The following is a 21005-nucleotide window of genomic DNA, read 5'->3' as shown; positions in this document are numbered from 1 at the left end:
AAGATGTTGGAAACCCTGGTCCCGGCGTGTGTAGAGCCCACAAACGCTGAAAATAACTGCTGGAAAGCCAAAGCCAGGGAGCGAACAGGATGAGACCCAGACAAAGTACACTATACCATCTGGTAGGTTCTTTACTTCAATACTATTATGCATCTGTGATCCCATCAACCTGGATACTTGCACCAGTTAAAAAGATTGCAAGCAATCTGTGCATGTCCATCCTGGGTGACACTTGTCCATGTTCCCTTATAAATTCATCCAATGTACTGGGTGTCATCTTCTAGACTCGACACTGTATGGATACCAATGCAATATCCAGGAGGTCCATTTCTTAAAGACAGTCTAAAAACTGTAATCCTAAGCTCCCTCTGCCCCTTTTTATGACACTCAGCCATTGTCACTACAGAAGTTGAAGGGACCTCAAAGGACCAGTGGCTATTTTATATTTTAACTTCATGGGTTATCATGGCCAAAGAATTCATCCCCAAATAAATAGCCAGCCTATCAGTGATGAGCTTCTCAATACTCATCCAGGCCAGTCTTTGGAAAGACAGACACAGTTTACTGCAGGTTCCATTTTCAAAGCTTTTGTAAAATGGAGGAACTCTTCAGAACTTACACTCTACAGACATAGCCTTGAAGAACCCAGAGTCACCATGCCACAATGAATATGGATTTTCAAAAGAATAAGTTCCTATTTTAACATTAATTCAGCTAAGTGCTCAACTTGGTTGTTTCTACCTGATATGCACACCTCTGCCTGTGTGACCCTTAGGTATGTCACTTAATCTCTCAGAACTCTAGATAGCTAAGACTATTAGTTGTAGAAAAGGTGCCAATCTGCATTTTTGAGTCTCCTCCCTCACCTGGGAAAATCATACCTATACCTATAAATACCTGTAGCTATAAAATAATACCTGTACCTATAAAATTTAATATTAAAAAAACAACACACTAGCATTTTAAGTAATTTAAGTAACAAAATAGTTTTCAGTAATACTACAATTTAAAAGAGCTATAAAAATTATGTATAAGACAATGGAAAATAGGGATTCACAACAAGCATTATCTCCATTTTAACACTGATAAAGGAATGTTAGAATTACAAGCATCTGCAACAGAAAAATTAAAAAAAATTGAAGTCTGTTAATACATGCGATTTAAACAAACAGCACGCCTGTAATACTGCACGTCACAAAATTCTATGTTTAATAATATTAATAAGGAAATATTCAACTAGCTCTATATGACAAGATATTTGTTTCATAAAATTGCTTTTATAGCAAATTCAGCTTATAAAAAGGGCAAAGAAAAAGAAATGATTATTTTCAACAGAGCTAAACTAAAAGAAAACTCAGGCTTTATTAAGGACACAGAGAGGGGTAAGTAAATCATGGCCTTTCTTTATTAAAAACACAGAGAGGGGTAATTAAATGATGTTTTTTATCAACTTTCAGGAGAAACAAATACACTGAAGAAAATTTACAAAGGATTCTGTTTCATAATTGTTTTAAGAAACAAAAGCACTCCTGGCTTTCACTGGAGTTTGACTTGTATAAAAAGCCTAGAATTGGATGTGAACCTTTACAACCTTTAATTCTCAATCACCCCTGAGTTTTATTTACCAGCTGAGCTTGTGTGTCCAGTCAACTGGAATACAAATGACAGGCACTGTGATTCCTAAGTACTAGCAGAAATAGAGGAAATCTCAGAACAAATAAACTGTACAAAGCCCAAAAATTTCATTGAGTTTTCATAACAGCAGGATAACTACAGCAAATGCCATGATCAGTCTTAAAAATATGAGACTTTCCTCATAAAAGAACAAACTGTCAGGAAAATAATTTTAAGAAAAGGAAGGTTAGCAACTATATTTGTGTTTGTACTCTTAACTTTGTTATCTTTCAAATTAACAAACACAGTTTGAAAACTGATTCTACAAAGGACTGAGAATAGCAACTTAAAATGTGACAAAGAATTATCTCTAATTTCCTATTAAGTTAAGCCCATTTCCTAAAAAATAATTTTAAGATTTTTTTAAAGGTTAGAAAAGTGTTAACGATTTCTGAGTAGAAACAAAATCTTGTGCTTTTTTATACTTTCTTTGATTTCTGTTTGTTCTAATCTTTATTTAATAATAAATTAGCAATAAGCATCTAGTTACAGAGTCCAAAGGGGGAAGAATTTTTTTAAAAAATTTTATGAATAAACCATTTTTCCAGGAGACTATTAAAAGACTACTAACCTACAAATAACAAAGAGATGAAGAACTTCATAAAGTAGTGCTATATGTTATATAGCAAGAAATAGAATTTTAAAAGTTTTCCAGGGGAGCTGAGTCTTCCAAGTTGCTGAGGTTCTTATATTTGACACTCAGGAAAAAAATAAGAGTGAGCAGGGCCAATGTGATAACAATGGCTTTCAGAATTTTTGATCTCTTTCCAAAACTGTAATCAGGTAAACTCAATAAATTACATTACTGATGATTCATAAAGTACATAACAACTAATAACTTTCCAAACTTCTCCCTCCCCTATGCCCCAAAGGAATCTACTCTCATTTTTAAGCATAGCAGTCTAAATTGAAGGAGAACATGTCCTTTGGAGTGGCAGTTTCTCCAACGGGTTTTTGAAATGATGAAGTCAGAGGAGGAGGAAAAAAGTGATCTGTCCCAAGAGAACAAGCTATCCTAAGGGGAAAAGTGATATCCTACCTGGGCAGGTATATCCATCAATCAATAAGCACTTATTAAGGACTTACTGTGTACCAAGTACTGTGCTAAGCACTGAGGATACAAAGGTAGCTAGGTGGTGCAGTGCATATTGTTGGACTTCGAGTTTGGAGTCCGAAAAACACGCATTCAAGTTCTGACTGAGATACTTACTAGCTGTATGACTCTAGGCAAGTCACTTAACCTTTCTTGGCCTCAGTGAGGTTAATAATAGTGCCTACATCACACAGCTCTCGTGGGATCAAATGAAATAACATGTACAACAGAAACCTATAAGTGATTATGATTAAAGGCAAAACCAGTTTCAACCCTCTAGTAATTTACATACAAATGAGGGAGACAAAACATATGTAAATAGGTAAACACAAGATACAAACAGATATAGAAGGTAACCTGAAGAGGGGAAATCTCTAGCAGCTGGTAGGGATTGGGAAAGGCCTCCAGCAGATCATCTGAGGAGTCATGAAGAAAGCTAGGTAGTTTAAGAGGTAAAGGTGAACAGAGAAGGCATTCCAGGCAGAGGGCACAGCCAGTGCAAAGGCACAAGAATGGGAGATAGAAAGTCAGCAAGTAGGCTAGTATGATTAGACTGTAGAATGCATGTAGGAGAGTAAAGCATAAAAGAATTGGAAAGGTAGGAAGGGCTCAGACTATGCAGAGCTTTAAATGCCAAAGAACTTTGTTTTATCCTAGAGACAAAAAGTGCCACTGGGGGTTAGTGAATAGGGGGGTGATAAGAACAGTATTACTTAAGGAAAATCACTCTGGTAGCAATATGGAGGATAGACTGGAGTGGGAAGAAAGTTGTGGCAGGCAGAACAACCAGCACACTATCAAAATAGTCTAGGTGTGAGGTGATCAGGGCCTGCATAAGGGTGGCAGCAGGATCAGAGAAGGGGGAATATAGGAGAGATGTTACAAAGGTGAAATCTAAAGTCTTTGGCAACTGCTTGGATATGTGCAGTAAGAGATAAGGAGCATCAAAGATTGACATCTTCAGAGACTGGGAATGATGGTGGTGCCCTCAAACAGTAAAAGCGAAGTTAGGAAGGAAGGAACGGGGGATATTATTAAGCACTTACTATGTATAAGTCATTTTGTTAAGACTCAAAGGATCCAAAGACAAAACATTCCCTGCTTTTGAGAAGCTTATATTCCACAGGGAAGATACAATATGTACACACATAAATAAATGCAAGGTAATTTGAGGAAGAGTGAATCAATAACCTGGAGGATCAGAGAAGGCTTCACACAGTAGTAGCACCTAAACTGAAGAGAAATAATATGAAACAAGGCTGTAAAGGTGGATTGGAGCCATAATGTAGAGGACCTTCAGTGCCAGGCTAATGAAGTTTGTATTTTTTTCCTACAGGCAAATAGAGAGTTACTAATTTTTAAATTTTTTTTAGCTGAAAAATCACTTAGTAAGACATTAAAATATTATTTTGGTGCCTTGTAAAGGATGGATTGGAGAGAAGAGACTAGAAGGAGAGATTACTACTGTAAATGATAAAGTCCCAACAGAATGAGGGTGGCTGTGTGAGCCAGGAGCGAAAGACAATACAAGAGATGTTAAGGAGGTAAAACTGACAGTATTTTGCTATTGATGGAACTGGAGAGAGAGAGAAAAGAGCCTAGGATGTTTTCAGATTATGAATCTAGGTGATTAGGAGGACAGTAGTGCCCTTAACTGCAAAAGAAAGTAAAGGATGACAATTTTAGGGAGCGATGATCATCAGTTCTGTTTTGGAATTTGCTGATTTTTGTAACGCCAACAGAACATTCAAGTGAATATGCCCAACAGGCAGCTGATGATAGAGGACAATAATCCTAGTGAGATCTGAGGACTGGATATATAGATGTGGGGCTCATCTGAAAAGTTAATTAAACCTATAGGCTCTAAGTATAGCAAATAGTTTGAGTACAAAATAAAGGCAGAAAATGAAGAGCATATTCCAGGGCCAGGATAGTTCAGTTCAAAGTAAAGTATATGGCGAATAATATAATGAAGGAGGATAATACAGTGAAAAGCACACTAGATTTGGATTCAGAGGACCCAGGAATCAAATCCTAGCTCTGCTACTTACAACTTCTGTGACTTTGAACAAGTCATTTAACTTCTTTGGGCCTCAGTTTCATCATCTGAAAAATGAAACAGTTGTACTAGATGATCTCTAACATCCCTTCCAGCTCTAAATCTGTAATCCCATAAAATAAGACCATAAAGGTAAAATATGTCAGCTTTAGACAGCCATGAATGCAAAGCAAAATGTTTGAGCTTTACAAGTTCAAATAGGAAAATAGACAAACAGACAACAGGGAACCACATGTTTCTGAGGAACAATGCGACAAGATGTAGTAGTACTAAACATGGATTACTGGACAAGAGGCTGAAGGCACTTTTTTTTTTACAGAATGAAGTGACCTATGACAATGAGGACCAGTACTAGAGTGGTGACAGTGGACACAGAAAGAAACAGATGTTTCAAAGGTAGAATTCACAAGCCTAGGTAATATGATTGGATATGATAGGTGAGAAAAAAAAGAGTGAAAAATAACCCCAATGTTATATACATAGTGGTGCTGCAAGAAAAAAAGTAGTAATATAAGATAAAAGAGTAGGTTTAGAGTAAAAGACAATGAATGTTTTTTAGACATGTTGAGTTTGAGATGCTAGGGGGACAATACAAATGTACTGCAGGTAGTTGGAGGTATAAATCTAAAGCTAAGAAGAGAGATACCAGGACTAGCAGAGGCAGATTTCAGAGCTTCTTACACAGAAGTCACAAGTTGAAACAGTGATTAAATGAAATTGCCAGTAATAGTAGCTCAATTTCTACAGTACTTCATGAGTTACAAAGTACTTTCCCCAAAAAACCAAGTGAGGTAGGTAGTGGAAATGTATTTATTCCCATTTCATACATAAGGAAAATTAGACTCAAAGCAGTTAGATGACCTGACCATATTCACACAGATAAGTAAAAGCTGAAGCTACAATTTGAGTCCAGGTTTCCAGGCTTCAAATCTACTGCTCTTCCACTATACCATGCTGCTAAGGGAAAGCACACAAAAAAAATAATTCAAATAGACTTTTAAGTAACTTAACACATTAAGGAACAGGTTGAGGAGATAAAGAAGAAGTCAGATAAGTAGAATAACCAAGAGAATGTAATGTCCCTGAAGGTTAAAGTACCCAGTGAACAGGAACAGTCAACACCTACAGGGAGATAAAAGAGGGTGAAGACAAAAAAAAAAAAAAAAGACACTGGATTTGGCATTTAGGAGATCATCAAAGATCTTAAGAGAGAGCAGTTTCAGTAGAATGCTAGGAGTAAAAGCCAGATTGCAGGGGATTGAGGAGATAGTGAGATGGAGCTATGTGGTATACGCCTTTTTTTTTTTAAGTTTAGTAGTTAAGATAGAGATTGGACAGCATAACTAAAAGGAATAGAAGGAATATGCAAATGCTTTTTTTTAAGAACTGGGAAGACCTATAAAGAGAGGAAAAAAAGTTAGGGTAGGAAGAGAAACTGAAGACGCATGTAAAAGAAAAGTCTTAGAGGAGACAGAAAGAATGGGAACAAGAGAATAGGTAGGGAAAGAAAACAGAGTAGGTCATTCATTCATTCAACAAACATTTTGTTAAGCACCTGTCAGGGGCAGAACACTGTGCTGAGCTATAGGAGTGATAAGAATTTTTGGTAAGACACAATCCCTACCCTTGGGGGGCCAAAGGGTGGGGGGAGAAGTGGTGGAGAAGAGAGAAACACAAATACAGATTACTATGAACACAAATTATATAAGTGAATTAGAAAGGTACAGAACTATTTGTGGTTTAAGGGGGAAAAGAAAGGAGGTACACTGGAGTTTGGAGTAGGTAGGAATTCGGCAGGTAAAGAAAAGGGAGGGCAAGGCATTTTAGGCATAGGGAATGGTGTAAACAAAGGCACGAATACCAACAAGCAAAAGAAAATGTTTGAAAAACAAAACATTATCCTATATCCTAGCTTAAACAGCCTCTTTGGATAGGCTGTTTGGGCTGGATATAGGATAACAGTATCTGGGAAAGACCTTAGTCCATTGCCGTCATTTAAAAGATGAGGAAAACGAGACACAGAGAAGTGATTTGCCAGGGTCACAAAGTGTCTGAAGCAGGATTTGAACCTAATTTAGAGCCCTACCCAGAAGCAGGATTTGAACCTAATTTAGAGCCCTACCCACTATGCCATAAAATACATGGAAGAAATAATAATAAAGTGCTTTAAGATTTACAACAAGTTCTATATATATTATCCCATTTGAGCCTCCCAATTCTTACGGGTATTATTATCCCTATTTCCAAAAACAAAAAAAAAAAATAGAAAAAAATAGAAAAAAATTACAGTAAATCAAAGTTTCAAAACGGTCTTTCCCCTCTTCCCTTCCTCCCCAACCATTCCCAAAGGCCACTTCTTAGGAATTGAAGAAACAATCTCTTCTTTTTTATATGGTAAGAAATGAAAGCACCTTTACATTCATTTCTAACACCCAGAACTAAAGTACCTGGAGCAGCAGCAGTTTTTCCCCTATTTCACATGAATACAATGATTATTCCTTTCATGCACAATTCCTGGTTTTAAACAGGGGAAGTAGAGGTTCCAAAATTCCCCTTCTTCTAAAAATGAAAAGTCTAAGCAAACATTCTAATCATAGAATTTGCCAAAACTAATGTGTCTAAGTTGCACAGTGAGAAACATGACTGCAGAGTGATCTAAAACATAGATTCCAGACTTCAAATGCAGGAATTCACTAGAGAACTTGGCTCCAGAGACAATTTGTATAGTTTAGTTAAGAGGTATAAACGTTGACAAAAACTAAAACCAGAGTTGACAACACAGTTCAGTTCTATCATATCTGTCTAACTGAAAGCTACATCAGGCCTAGGAATCTCATTTTTTCATATTTTGAAATACTGCACTCACTACCAACAAGGACTTAAATCACCAAAACTCTGAAGACTGACACAAATAATCTCCCCAAATTTATCAAGGTTCAAATGATTCTCACAGAAGACACTTTAGTTCAATGAATTTCTTGGATGAGGGTTTTTAGGAATTTGGGTTCAATTATCATCTCTATGCAGATGACTTCCAGATCTATATATTTCAGCCCTAGCTTAGTCCCACGCCACCAATTACTACTGGACATTTCAAGCTGGACGTCCTGAAAAAATCTCAAATTTAATACATCCAAAACAGAACTTATTATCTCCTCTCCCAAACTCACTTCTTTTCCAATCTTCCCCATTACTGTCAAGGGCATTCATCCAGTCACCCAAGGCTCAAAACCTAGTGTTATCCTCAATCCCTCGATTTCACTCGACTCATATCTCTAATCAATTGTCAAATCTTGTCCTACCACCATGACATCTCTCCTTAGCCAGTTCAGGCCCTCTTCACCTCCGCAATAGTCTCCTATTTGGTTTCCTTGACTCAAGCCTTTTCCCACTACAATCCACCTTCCATCCAACCAACAAAATAATTTTCCTGAAGCAGGTCTGGCTGTCAGCCCTCTCTGCCCCTTTTACAAACCCCAGTTGCTCTCTATAGACCCAAGGATCAAATATAAATTCCTCTTAGACATTTAAAGTTCTTCACAACCTTGTCCTTTTAACCCTTCTAGTCTTAAACTTTATTCCTCTCCTTGCACGGTGGTCTTAACCACACCAGCCTAGGCCTACTCTCTGTTCCACACACAAACCATTCCATCTCCCATCTCCATGCCTTTTTATTGGCTGTCTTTCATGCCTTAAATACAATCCACTCCCTCCTCATTTCTGCCTCTTGGAATTCTTCAAGACCAGAGTAAGCACTTAAATACTTGCTGAATGATTCACGTACCACCTTCTTTATGAAGCCTTTTCTGGTCCCTTAAACTGCTACAGCACCTTATCCCAAAACTACCTTTTATTTATCATATGCTGTATATACTCATGTGTATACATACATATTTCCTCCCTCATTAGAAGGCAAGCTCCTTGAGGGTAGAAACTTTTATTTTTGTCTTTGCCCGTTGCCCAGTGCTTTGCCCATTGGCTGACAAATATTAAGCATGCTTATTGGTTGAATATAATGTATTTCTATGATTATCTACATCTTTTTTTGCTAAATAGATAATATCTTCCACTAACATCTGGCCCTAATGAAATTGACCTTGGAGTTCTCAGAGTTTACGTTAACAAAACAAAAGCTCTGGAAGGTACTAAGATAGAATGGTTTCAAGTACAGCCGGTGATAGACTATGTCTTGGTTTCAACACCAAACTAGCTAAATTTAGAAAGGCTCACTACCAGGTTGGCAGGGAGATGGATGAATTTTTCTGCCAAAGCAACTTTCTTTTCTTTTCTTTTTTTTTCGGTGAGGCAATTGGGGTTAATTGACTTACCCACTGTCACAGAGCTAGCAAGTGTTATTTGTCTGAGGCCATATTTGATCTCAGGTCCTCCTGACTCCAAGGTCGGTGCTCTATCTACTGCACTACCCAAGGGCTGCCCCTCAAAGCAACTTTCAAAGATAGTCTCCTAAGTGACAGAGAGGTAGTGATCCCTGTTGGAGGGAGTACCAACAACCAAAGTACAAATCTCTGAAGCAATATACAAATCTCCAAACTATAATTTAAGTTTTATACAACAGGTTAATTTTTAAATGTTTTTCAAAACAAAAATTAAGTTTCAAGGGTAACAAACTTAAATCATGAATTCAAGACTACTAACCTGACAAACTTTAGGTTAAGATTCATATATGCAACACAGAAAAAACTAGCTCTCTCTGAGAACATGATTTACCATTCACACCTGATCAACCTAGGACCCTCAGCAAATAAGCATTAAACCACAGAGGTAATGGTTGGATTTGTCTAACTTGGGACAAAAAAACAATTATTTTTACAGTAAAAGGAATCCTGAACATCAGTTTAAAAAATATTGTTTAACATTTCTAATTCTTACAAGCATCATAAAGCTATTATTATTATATTTATTATTATTATTATTATTAGGAGATTAAACTTACAGAGACTAACAGTGTGAGTCAATATAAATTCAATCTATAACTATACAATTTGCCTGGTAGGCTGGTTCCCTAAAAAATAAAAAAAAATTTTTTTTAAACCTCAATCATCCTATTACAGTCTGTACTAGACAAATGGAGCTTTCAACTACTTAAAAATTTGTTTTCTACCTTTTTTGTACATTCAATGAATTAAGAACAGGCTATCTTACTTCATTTCAATTCAACCAATATTTATGTCCAGACTTTGTGAAAGGCACTGTACTACATGGAGAAACAAAGACAAAATCTCCCATACGTAATAACCACTATAATAGCTTGAAAAAAGTTCTAAGTATAGATTTATAGACCTTCATTACATCCATGGCAAATATTTTTCCCTCACTGATTTTTAGTAACTTTTGAGAAAAAAAAAACCCAAAGTCAGATTTAGAAAACTAGAAATATAAAATGTTCTGGGGACATAAAAGGAAGAGAAGATTATTATAAACAAAATATTTCCATTAAATTTCTTGATGTTTCCTGTTACTGTTATCTTCATCATCAATAACTTTTGTAGTTTATAATTTTTATGTAAGGGGCGTTGAGTACAGACTTCCTGACCACTCTCTTATAAGCCACCCCAGGAGGCAGTCACTGTGAAATTTGAGGAGCCCATACCAATTACAGAATGCAGGTCACTGTGACATGGCAGACGACACAGCAAAGTCAAAATTGCAATTCATCTTACGCTGACTAAGCATCTTTAAAAAAAAAAAATTTTAAGTGGAGGTGTCAGTTTTCTAAAGTGTCTCAGCCCTGCATTCTTCAAGGTAAGTCTTTATCTCATTCCTGCAAGGTCAGGGAAGGGCACGCAACTGTAATTCACTTCAATTTTTGGTAGAGAATTCGGTTTTTATTCCTAAACTGAGGCTCCTTTGGGTTACTCACAATACACTTATTCTTATTTCCTGGTCAGTCAATCAGTATATCTATCTAAGGCCTGGGCATCTCATCAATTAAATACGACTCTGCCCTCAGGGAGCTTACAATTGCAACACCAGGCTTCCTTCGAGTATTACCACTTTCCACAGCCCATTGCAGTAGGTCTAATCTCATTTTAGACACCCAGTCACTACCACCACTTTCACTTTATATTCCTCCTTAAGACTTAAGTCCTTGGCACTGTCAAACAGTTCATCAGTACAAATGACATTAGACATTACCATCTTTGTAGCTGCACTTTAAAGACCACCAAAACTTTCCATCTGACTTGCAGCTGAAACTTTCAACGGGTGTTGAAATCATCCCCTATTAGAATTATCTTCATCATCAATAATTTTTGTGGTAATTTTTATATGGTAGCATATATAATTTTCATATGGAATATGGTTGTAAGGGAAGAAAGCCCTGGGCATCGGCTGTCTTACTTTTCTATTTGTATCCCCAGTGCACTGCACATAGTAGGTGCTTCATAATTGTTTCATTTAATCATTCTGAACCCCACCTATTAATTTCAGAGCCCCACCCCAGCAACATACCCACCCTTCTCTCCTTCTAAACCAGAGGTTCCTAGCCTTTATGTGAGGGACCCCCCCCCACACACAAACACAAATACACACACACTTTGGCAGTTTGGTGACACCTATGGGCCCCTTCTCACAACAGTGTTTTTAAGTAGTTGCTAAATTTCCATGGTCAGTAAAAATAAAGATGTAGTTGTTCTGGTTTTTCAAATCCAAGGTCAAACACCCCAGGTTAAGCAGCTCTGCTCTAAACCCTTCCTATCCTCTCCAGACCCTCTCCTTTCCATTAGAAATCCCCCACCCCCTGCCTCCCCCCGAGAGCCTGCGATCCTAGCACCCCGAGGCCCGCTCCGCCAGGGGCCTCCTTCTCGGGATGTCCATCCCAGATGCCCCCAGGGCAGAGCGCCCCGGGCCTCAGCGGGCCCTCCCCCCGCCGCCACCTCCCCCTTCCCCCATTTTCCGTCTGCCCAGGAGTCAACGAGGCCACAACTCACTGCACTACTTCCTGCCTCACAACCTCGGTCTCCTCGACCCCAGGAGGCAGAAAAGGAAACGAGACGGCCGGGAGGGATGGGGAGAAAGGGGGATTACCTCCAGAAGTCCTCCCCCTTCTCCAACCTGTCCCATTACCTCGGCCGACCTAAACTCAGCAGCCCCAGCTGCGGCTAAAATTAGAAACCCCGACGCGCGCCTGTGCGCGCTGACCTCACGCCGGACACCCGCACGCCTACGCACGCGCGCGCACGAGAGAGAAAAAGAGAGGCGGGGGAGGGAGTGAGTCATGGCGCGCGTGCCGGCTCTTCTCCAGCCCCTCCCCCCAGCCTAGTCTTTTCTCTCAAGCCCGATCCTGCCCCGCCAAGAACGGGCTGAGGTCAGCCGCTTCCCGGAAGGGTGACGTGAGCACGCCGTAGGGAGTAGAGAGAAAGGAGAAGCTCGTGGAATGTTCACGGAGCTTCCATGCCTTAAAGGGACAGGGCACAGGCTAAAGAAAGGGTGTTTTATTTTAAGGAAATGATTAGATGAGGTCCCGTCAGAGAAATAGGTTAAGATAGCAAGTGAAAGATTCTGTGTCAGAGGACCACCTTTTCTCACTAAGTTAAAAGAGAAGAGGGAGCTGGAGATGATGACGGAGCAGGTGGAGCTGATGGAGATGATGGAGATGATGGAGATGACGGAGATGATGGAGATGACGGAGATGACGGAGACGACGGAGGAGGAGGTGGAGGTGATGGAGGAGATGGAGATGATGGAGAAGGAGGAGATGGTGGTGATTAGAATGGGGAGAATGAACAAAGGAATGATTTCTTGAAATTGAAATTAGAAACAAAGCCCCAGAAGACAAGCCCTCTGAGGGGAAGTCTGGGAAGTCAGAAAGGCCAGGGGACCAGTCTGGCCTCGGGCCCAACCTTGCTGAGCCTGGGTTATCACATTTGTAAGAACGGGAGCCCAAAATAGCACCTACCTCACAGGGCTGCTCTGAGGATCAAATGAGACATAAAACAAGAGTGCTGAACCCGGGCTCCAATTCATCCAAATAGTTTTCCATGATACTTTTCTTACCCCCTTCACTCAACACCTCTTCTGTGCAGTTTGTTTCTTTTCTGCTAGGTGGTAATCCTCGCATGCATCATGTTGATTTAAAAATACAAATATAGATTGTTAAGACTAGTAAGGACCTTAGGGGAAAATCTAGTCCAAATCTTTATTTTACAAATAATTAAACTGAGACCCAGAGAGTTAAGTGACTTGCCCCAGTCAAGTCAGCAAGCATTTATTTAGTGCTTGGGTGGCAAAGTGGATAGAGTCCCAGGACTAGAGTCAGGAAGACTCATCTTCCTGAGTTCAAATGTGGCCTTGGGCACTTAACTAGCTTTGTGACCCTGGGCAAGTCACTTAACCCTGCTTGCCTCAGTTCCTCATCTATAAAATGAGCTGGAGAAAGACATGGTAAACCACTCCAGTATCTTTGCCAAGGAAACCTCAAATGGGGTCACAAAGAGTCAGACACGACTAAAATAATTGCACAAAAACATGTGCCAGGCACACTGTGCTAAGTCCTGGGAGGCAAAGAAAAGCAATAGACGATCACTGCTTTCAAGGAGCTCTTAGTCTAATGGAAGAGCTCATAGTCTAATGTAGAGGTGTCAAATCCAGGTGTTTGCAGCATAGGCATGAGCCAGCAAAACTCCCCAAACCACTTTAAAATGTAATTGGAAATGTTTAATGAAATAAATAAAAATACAATACAACATAGACAATGTTAATTTGTGGTTTTCTAAGTTAATGTCACCCACAGGTATCTATTTCTACTTGACTTTAACACCACTGGTCTAATGAACTCACAGGTAGTACATAGCAGAGTGAGAATTCAAACCCAGGTCCTCTGACTCGGAATGCAATGAGCTTTCGTACCACATAGTATTATTATTAGCAATGAATTTGTTGTTCAGGCTAGGTATCAGTCACCAATTTGCTAACTCCAAATCTGGTGTCCATCACTCTACCATGCTATGTAAGCTTCAAAAGATCAAGGATCAATCTATTTAGACTCCATTCCCAACCACCATCAGACTGTAAGTTTGTTGAAAGCAGAGGTTCTTCCTTGTATTCCCCGGCTTAGTATAGCTGGCTTTTGGCTATCACCCTGACTACTTAGCATTAGTATTTCAGTTTTGGGAAAATATAAGAACAGAATGGAGGGGCAGAATGCCCTTATGAGCAAGGTATTTGCTCAAGGGAGGAATTAGGATGAGGAATGGGGGGGAAGATAGTGTATATAGGAATAAAGGGAAGAGAAATGGAGTACGATCAGCAATAGAGAACAATAAAGAAATTGAAAACAACTATCTGAAAGATGCTGGAAATTTTCTGTAGCTCACACTTTCCATCCTTTGGTAGTGGGAGGGGAGGGAAAAGAGATGGGAGAGAATTTTTTGACATGTTCCACACAGCTTTCCCTAATCCCACCTTTATCTACCCTCAATTAGTAACAACGTCCCCTCTTAGACCTCACATAGCACTTTGTTTCCTAACTCTCTAAATATACTTATCCTGTTACGTTGTATATTATAGCTATCTGTATTTATGTCTAATCTCTCTGCTAGACAGTAAAGTCTACGAGGACAGATATTGATTCTTAGCTAACTTTTGTATTTCGCCTCTTGCCTAGCACAGTGCTCTACGTACACTCGGCACTGAATAAATGTAATGTTGTCAAGATATAGGGACTAGTGTTATGATGATACAACACAGTATGGTCTGACCATCATTTTAAACTCTCATCATTAAGTGTTCCACATTTTTCTGCATGCATCTTTCTGCCTTCCTCCTCCATCATTTGCCATGTCCCAGAAGCCCAATTAAATGTTAATAGCTTCTACTAGAGGAGAGCAGTAATCTAGGGCAAATAGCACTAGACAAGAGAAGCCAGAATCTTGGGAGCATTCCCAACTGTGCCGGTGACTCATTGGATGACACAGAGCAAAGTGTTACTTTCATGGTGCTCTGATTCTCCATCTGTGACTGAGTGGGGTGGGAGGGGGTGTGTCAGAGAAGAATAGAGTAACACATGTAGCCTTCTAACCTTACAGAGATGTAAGGGAGGCCAGGCAAGATGAGGACAGGGGAAGAAAAAGGGTCACTGAGTCAGCTGGTTCCCTATATAGGATAAAAGCTAAAAGGGTCTTACTATTATGTCATAAGAACCTCAGAAATGGCACACTGAGTCAGCTACGTGGTCCATACAATCCAATGGTCTATTTCTGATTGTGACATGAAGGAATGATTTATGAGAAATTATTTTTTCCCTCAAGTTCACAACTCCCCTGAAATCTAGCCACAGATTTTCAGGTGGATCCCAAGTTAAGAACCCCTACACTAAATGATCTATAAATATTTTCTACTTTAAATATTTAGTAATTCTGTTATGTCATCCTTACAGGTTATAATGTGGCCTGAGCATAGTTTTAATGACCCATTATGGAACTATCCTTTATTAACCAATATGAACCCTTTTAAAACCTATTTATATTTTTGATCTGTATAGCCTCTCATATCCAATGTTAATACAAGCAGCATTTATTAAGAACCTACAATGTTCTGGGTACTGTTGTTGTTGTTTGTCCTTCATTCTTGAAGAGGACCATGACATCAGAGAGGTGATACCATGATATGCAAATGAATTGGATTTAAGTGAGGGATGGCTGAGCAAAGTTACCAGCCTCACATTCTCCTCTGGAGCCATTTGGGTCCAGGAGTAAAATATAGATCAGGATGACTGGATATGGCCCTGGATGCAGTGGGAGACCTTGGCCTTAGATCTCTGGAGATAAAAAGATAAAAAATGAAGTCTCTGCCCTCTAAGGATTTATATTTTACTGGTAAGAAACAATGTGTACACAAATAAGGAAATACCGGTTATAAACAAAGTAAATACAAAGTAATTTGGGGAATGGAAGAAACACTAAGGGTTGGGGTGGGGGTGTGGCGGCTTAGATCAGGAAGGACTTTATTGTAGCACATGAGTTGAGCCTTGGATGGAACAAGAGGTACGAAGAGGACTTTCAGTCAGGGTAGTGGCATGATGAAACTGTGTTTTAGAGAAATGTTCATTTGGCAGCTACGTAGAAGGACGATGTGAAGGGTGAAACATGGGTGATACAGCAGCTTAGCACCCTATGCCTGCCATGGTTCTGGCAGGGGTTGCAGTGGTGCTTATGGCATTTCACGAAAATCCCACATTGCTATGGGAGGGATTAGAAGATAAATTACATAAGGGCATTCAGCAACAAGGTCTATAACTTGCAGCTAAAATCTCACCTTCTGCAAGGGCCTTCCTCAGTCCTTAATCTTAGGGCCTTCTCTCTGAGACTACCCCTAATTTATCTTGTCTGTATCTTATTTATTCATTGTTTTCGTGTTGTCTCTCCTAATAGACTGTGTCCCTGAAGGCACAGACGCCTTTGTATGCCCAATGCTTAGCATAGCACCAGACATCTTATAGGAGGATAATAAAGCTAATTGGCTGACTGACTAGAAACAGATGTCAATAGCCTCTGTGTCTTTAAGAACTATGCCCCAAATATGATAAATATAAGCTGTCATTTGTTGAATTCTCATAACTCTTGTATTTAGGGGTGATGGTGATTTCAGAGATGGTAGGCCTGGGAGCTTCCTAAAGACTAGAATTTTGAGACTATTGAAGAACTCTTTCTGAACAGATTTTTAATAGTCTTAAATGCAGGGTATTGAGAGGGGCACTTGAAAGAATAATGCTCTGTAACACCCTAGAGGAGGATATGGCTCAATGTGCCAAATATACCTCCATTTGATTTTCTGGTGGTGGGACAGGATCTATTTCCATTTAAAAGGAGAGTCAGCTTTAATTCTTGCTCCAGAACAATGATTCTCTTTCTCACTGGGACTTCTAGTGAAGAGTGAGTTGAGAGACTCCTTCAGAGTGGTCCCCACAGACCCTGGGCACCCTTCTCAACTCTGGAAAGAGTGGAAACTTTTCACAAATGGCTGCTAGAGCTTCCTAGAAATACTGGCCTAGATGAGTCTTCTTCATCCCCATCTGTTCTATATCTCTTTGCCTGAGCATGGGGATAGGGGCCCTATCATAGAGGGTCAACAGCCTTGGTTCCCAGCTTAGTAGAGGAATGGTAGCTCCTGCAGTAATGCTTACCCCTGGCACAAGGGAAGCAATGGCAGCACCCATGTGTTCCAACAGCAGTGGGCAGTGTTGCAAACCCCTGTGGCAAGAGACGGTGGCTTGGTCCCCAGCAGTGGCACAGGTCCTAACAGCAGCAGAGTAAGCCCTTGTAGGGGTCTTGGTTGCAAGGAGATGAATGGGCAGTGTCACAAGCCCCATTAGCAATGGATATGAAATTGCCTACCCTTGTAGAAGAAGGGGAAAAGGAACAAGAATTTATTATGCACCTACTATGTGCTGGCACTATACTAAGTGCTTTATAAATATTATCTCATTTGAGAAGGAAAAAAATAAGGGGACAGTCCTTCCACAGAGGATTCTAAAGGGATAACAATTGGGTATCCTCTCCTAGTAGGACTTCTAGGGACAGAAAGGTCCTGTCTGGTAGGTGAAGGAATACTGATTAGGGATAGTCTTAGGAAAGTATTGACTCTGGAACTAGAACAGATTCTATGAGGGAGGATAATGACTTCTCAGCTACTTTACTTACGGATGACTTGACACTGGATGGGCACTGATGACTGTGATGAAAGTGGCATCCCTTCCTGTTCCTGATGCTATTCCTACTCATCATCAAGGCTCTTTATATTAGCAGACCTGAGCACTGGGAACTGCAGAGATTTGATATCATCTACCATGTGGACCAGACTGTTGAGATCTTGGACTGAGTCCTTCCAAAGGGGAAAGGTAAGCCTGGGATTTCTTTCTTCTCCTCCATATTCTATTATTCCTTCAAGAAACTATTATATTGCTTATTCCTGTTGTTGTTGTTGTTATCTTTCTCTTTTTGTTTTTCTTTTTCTCCTCTAGTGCTGCCTATGCCAAGCTTCTCACATTCCCAAGGCCATGATTAAGGCCATTTAAACAGTAATGTCAAACTCAAATAGAAAAGAAGACCACTAAATAGTACATAACAATCCATGCAGGCCACATATTGACTCAGAAAACCACATATTAACATTATCTATATTCTATTGTATTTTTAAAAAAAATTTCCCGATTAAATTTTAATCTGGCTCTCACAAGTGAATGGGCTTCATGTTTGATGCTTCTGCTTTAGAAGACCTTTAGGACCTTGCCACCAATGGGTGTTTTATTTTAAGAACAACAGGCATTGTATCAGATTGCTTGCCATCTTCGGGAGGGGGGAATGGAGGAGAAAAAATTTGAAACTCAAAATCTTATAAAAAATGAATGTTTAAAACTATCTTTATACATAATTGGAAAAAATAAATAGTATTTACCAAAAAAAATTATTAAGCCCACCCCCCCCCCCAAAAAAAAGAACATCAGGGAGGTGGTGGTGCAGAACTGAAGTTCAGGAGAGACATGAGGGTTGTCATAGGAGTGGTGTCTACCCCATGAAGGCTAAACTAGTTGGCTTTTTTTTTCTTTTAAACGATAGTGAAATAGTCCTGAAAAGCAGGCTGACAAAAAATCAAATAGCCCTTCCCTCTTTTCCCCTCTCTACTTCCGCCCCCCTCTAGATAAACATACATTATTATCTTCAGGCATCATTCCCCTCTTCATATTTCATATAATTGTCAAAGTCATCTTCCTAAGATGTCTTCCTAACATGTCTCACCAACCTTCAATGTCTCCCTGTTTCCTCTAAGATAAACTACAGTTCCTTAGCCTAACATTTAAGGCCCTTGGTAATCAGGCTTTAAGATGCTGTCTGTTCCAGCTAAACTGGACTACTAGTTGTTCCCAAAACTCAGTGTACCCATTTCTTCTTTCAGCTCCATCCACTGAGGTATTGGTGCCTCCATATATTCTTCCTTACTGTTCCTAGCTAAAAAAGTTTTCTTCAAGTATTCCTAATACACTTTATCTAGATTTCTTGTGTACTCCCATCACGCTTGACCTCATATTAACATATTATATTTCCTACTTTAATATGCAGATTCCTTGATGGCAGAAATGGCATCATTTTTTGCCTTTATATCTGTAATTCCCAGCTCTTTAATACCCTAGCACAAAGTAAGCACTTAATAAATACTTACTAGTTTTTTTAATCTAAGCGAACACTTCTCATAAGTTGTTATAGTAAAAAAAAAAAAACTTTACCTGGTAGCCAATTTTCTAGTGATTAACCTCTCCAAAATTAGCTAGACTGGTCCTTGGATGACAGCTTCTGAGTCCATCACTGGGCCTGTAGTCAGAAACTTTCCATAGAATCTGCCAGAGCTTGTGCTTTGCTGGCCAAGTCTTAAAGAGCTCAGGGTCACCTCCACACCATGATGAGTCATCAGAGTAAGAATTGAGGGGAGTCTTGTACTTTGCTGAATTTTGACTATGAAGAAAGAAAACTTCATTAGCGCAGTTCCTGTCCTTCAAGTCTTGAACTCCACGACAGACACATCTAAACCCACAAAGAATGAACAGCCAAGGAAACAGACATTTCAGGAATAAATTATTTTGGGGTAGAGAATGAGGATAAGTTTATGAGGGGTATAGAGAAAAGGCAAAATGTCTTCAGAGAAGTATAAAGTCTAGTTTTAGTCTTCAAATCACTCCTGGAAATCTTCATAGAGGAAGAGGGATTTCAAAAACTGAAGAAATAATAATAGATGACAACAGTGACATGGAGACACTAGAAATATGAATTCAAATTCTGCTACTGATACTGGGTCTGGGTCGTGGAACAATTAAGTCCCTTCTTCTTTCTGTGCCTCAATTTCCTCATCTGTAGAATAGGAATAATAATACTTGTCGCACCTACCTCACAGAGTTGTTAAGAGAATGAGGTAAGCCACCAAAAAAAAAAAAAAAAGAAAAAATGGAAGAGCATCATGGCACAATGCATAAAGGGTTGGCTTTAGAATCAGGAAGACCTAGGTTCAAGTCTGGTCTCTGACAAATTCTAGCTGTGTCAGCATAGATGCGAGTCAGTATCTTCCCAGAGTCCCCAGGCAATTCTCTAGGGTCATAGGTTATAGACCAATCAATCAACAAGCATTTATTTAATGTTTACTATGTACCAGGCACAGAGGCAGTTAGGTAGTTCAGTGGATAGAGCGCTGGGCCTAGAGTCAGGAAGACCTGAGAAACTTGGCTTCAGACACTCACTAGCTGTGTGACATTGGGCAAGTTATTTAATCTTTGTTTGCTTTAGTATACTGGAGAAAGAAATGGCAAACCACTCCAGTATCTTTGCCAAGAATATCTCATATAGGGTCATGAAGAGTCAATGTGCCAGGTACTATGCTGAGTGTTGGGGATATAAAAAAAAATAAAAATAAATGAGTTGCTTTTCTATATTCCTAGAGAAAATTTCCACATTGAGAATTCATAACATTCATGAAATTACAAATCTTGACCTAAATGTGTATGTTTATATTTCTACATCGGAACTTCCCTAAATGAAGACCAAACACACACATATATATTTATGTCTTTATATAGTTAGCTTTTATTAGAACCTTGTGCTAAGTTCTCTGTGGGGACAGAGAAGAAGGAAGAAACTAAATGTTTTCTCTCAAATATGTGAAAAAAAAGTTTTAAAGCAGGTCATGTTATAAATAGAATATTTAAATCTACTTAGAGACCACGTCATGTCATTACTGGCCATGATTATGAACATCAACATTCTAATTCCTTTTAATTTAAATGTCTCAGGAACATTGTATGCTCTTCAGCCAGATAACTTCTCTGAATATTTTTAGCATGGTAGGAGTAGGTATAATATATAATATGTGCACAAATTTATATATGTGTATACATATGCACATATACCTTATGTATAGATGTATATGTATATATATGTGTGTAAATATGTTCTGAGGAGTTATTTATCCTTCTATCTACCTATCTATCTGTCCATATATCCACCTATCTACCTTTCTATCTATCCATCTATCTATCTATCTATCTATCTATCTATCTATCTGTCTATCTATCTGTCTTTCTGTCTGTCTGTCTGTCTGTCTGTCTATCTACCTGTCTCCACATAACCTCAAAGACTCTCAGGCTTAGTTATTGGTCATAGAAGGTTATCTGTGGATTGA

This window comes from Vombatus ursinus, unplaced genomic scaffold (assembly GCF_900497805.2).
Source record: "Vombatus ursinus unplaced genomic scaffold, bare-nosed wombat genome assembly UNPS02014798.1, whole genome shotgun sequence".
Taxonomy (NCBI): domain Eukaryota; kingdom Metazoa; phylum Chordata; class Mammalia; order Diprotodontia; family Vombatidae; genus Vombatus; species Vombatus ursinus.
This window is presented reverse-complemented; position numbering follows the sequence as displayed.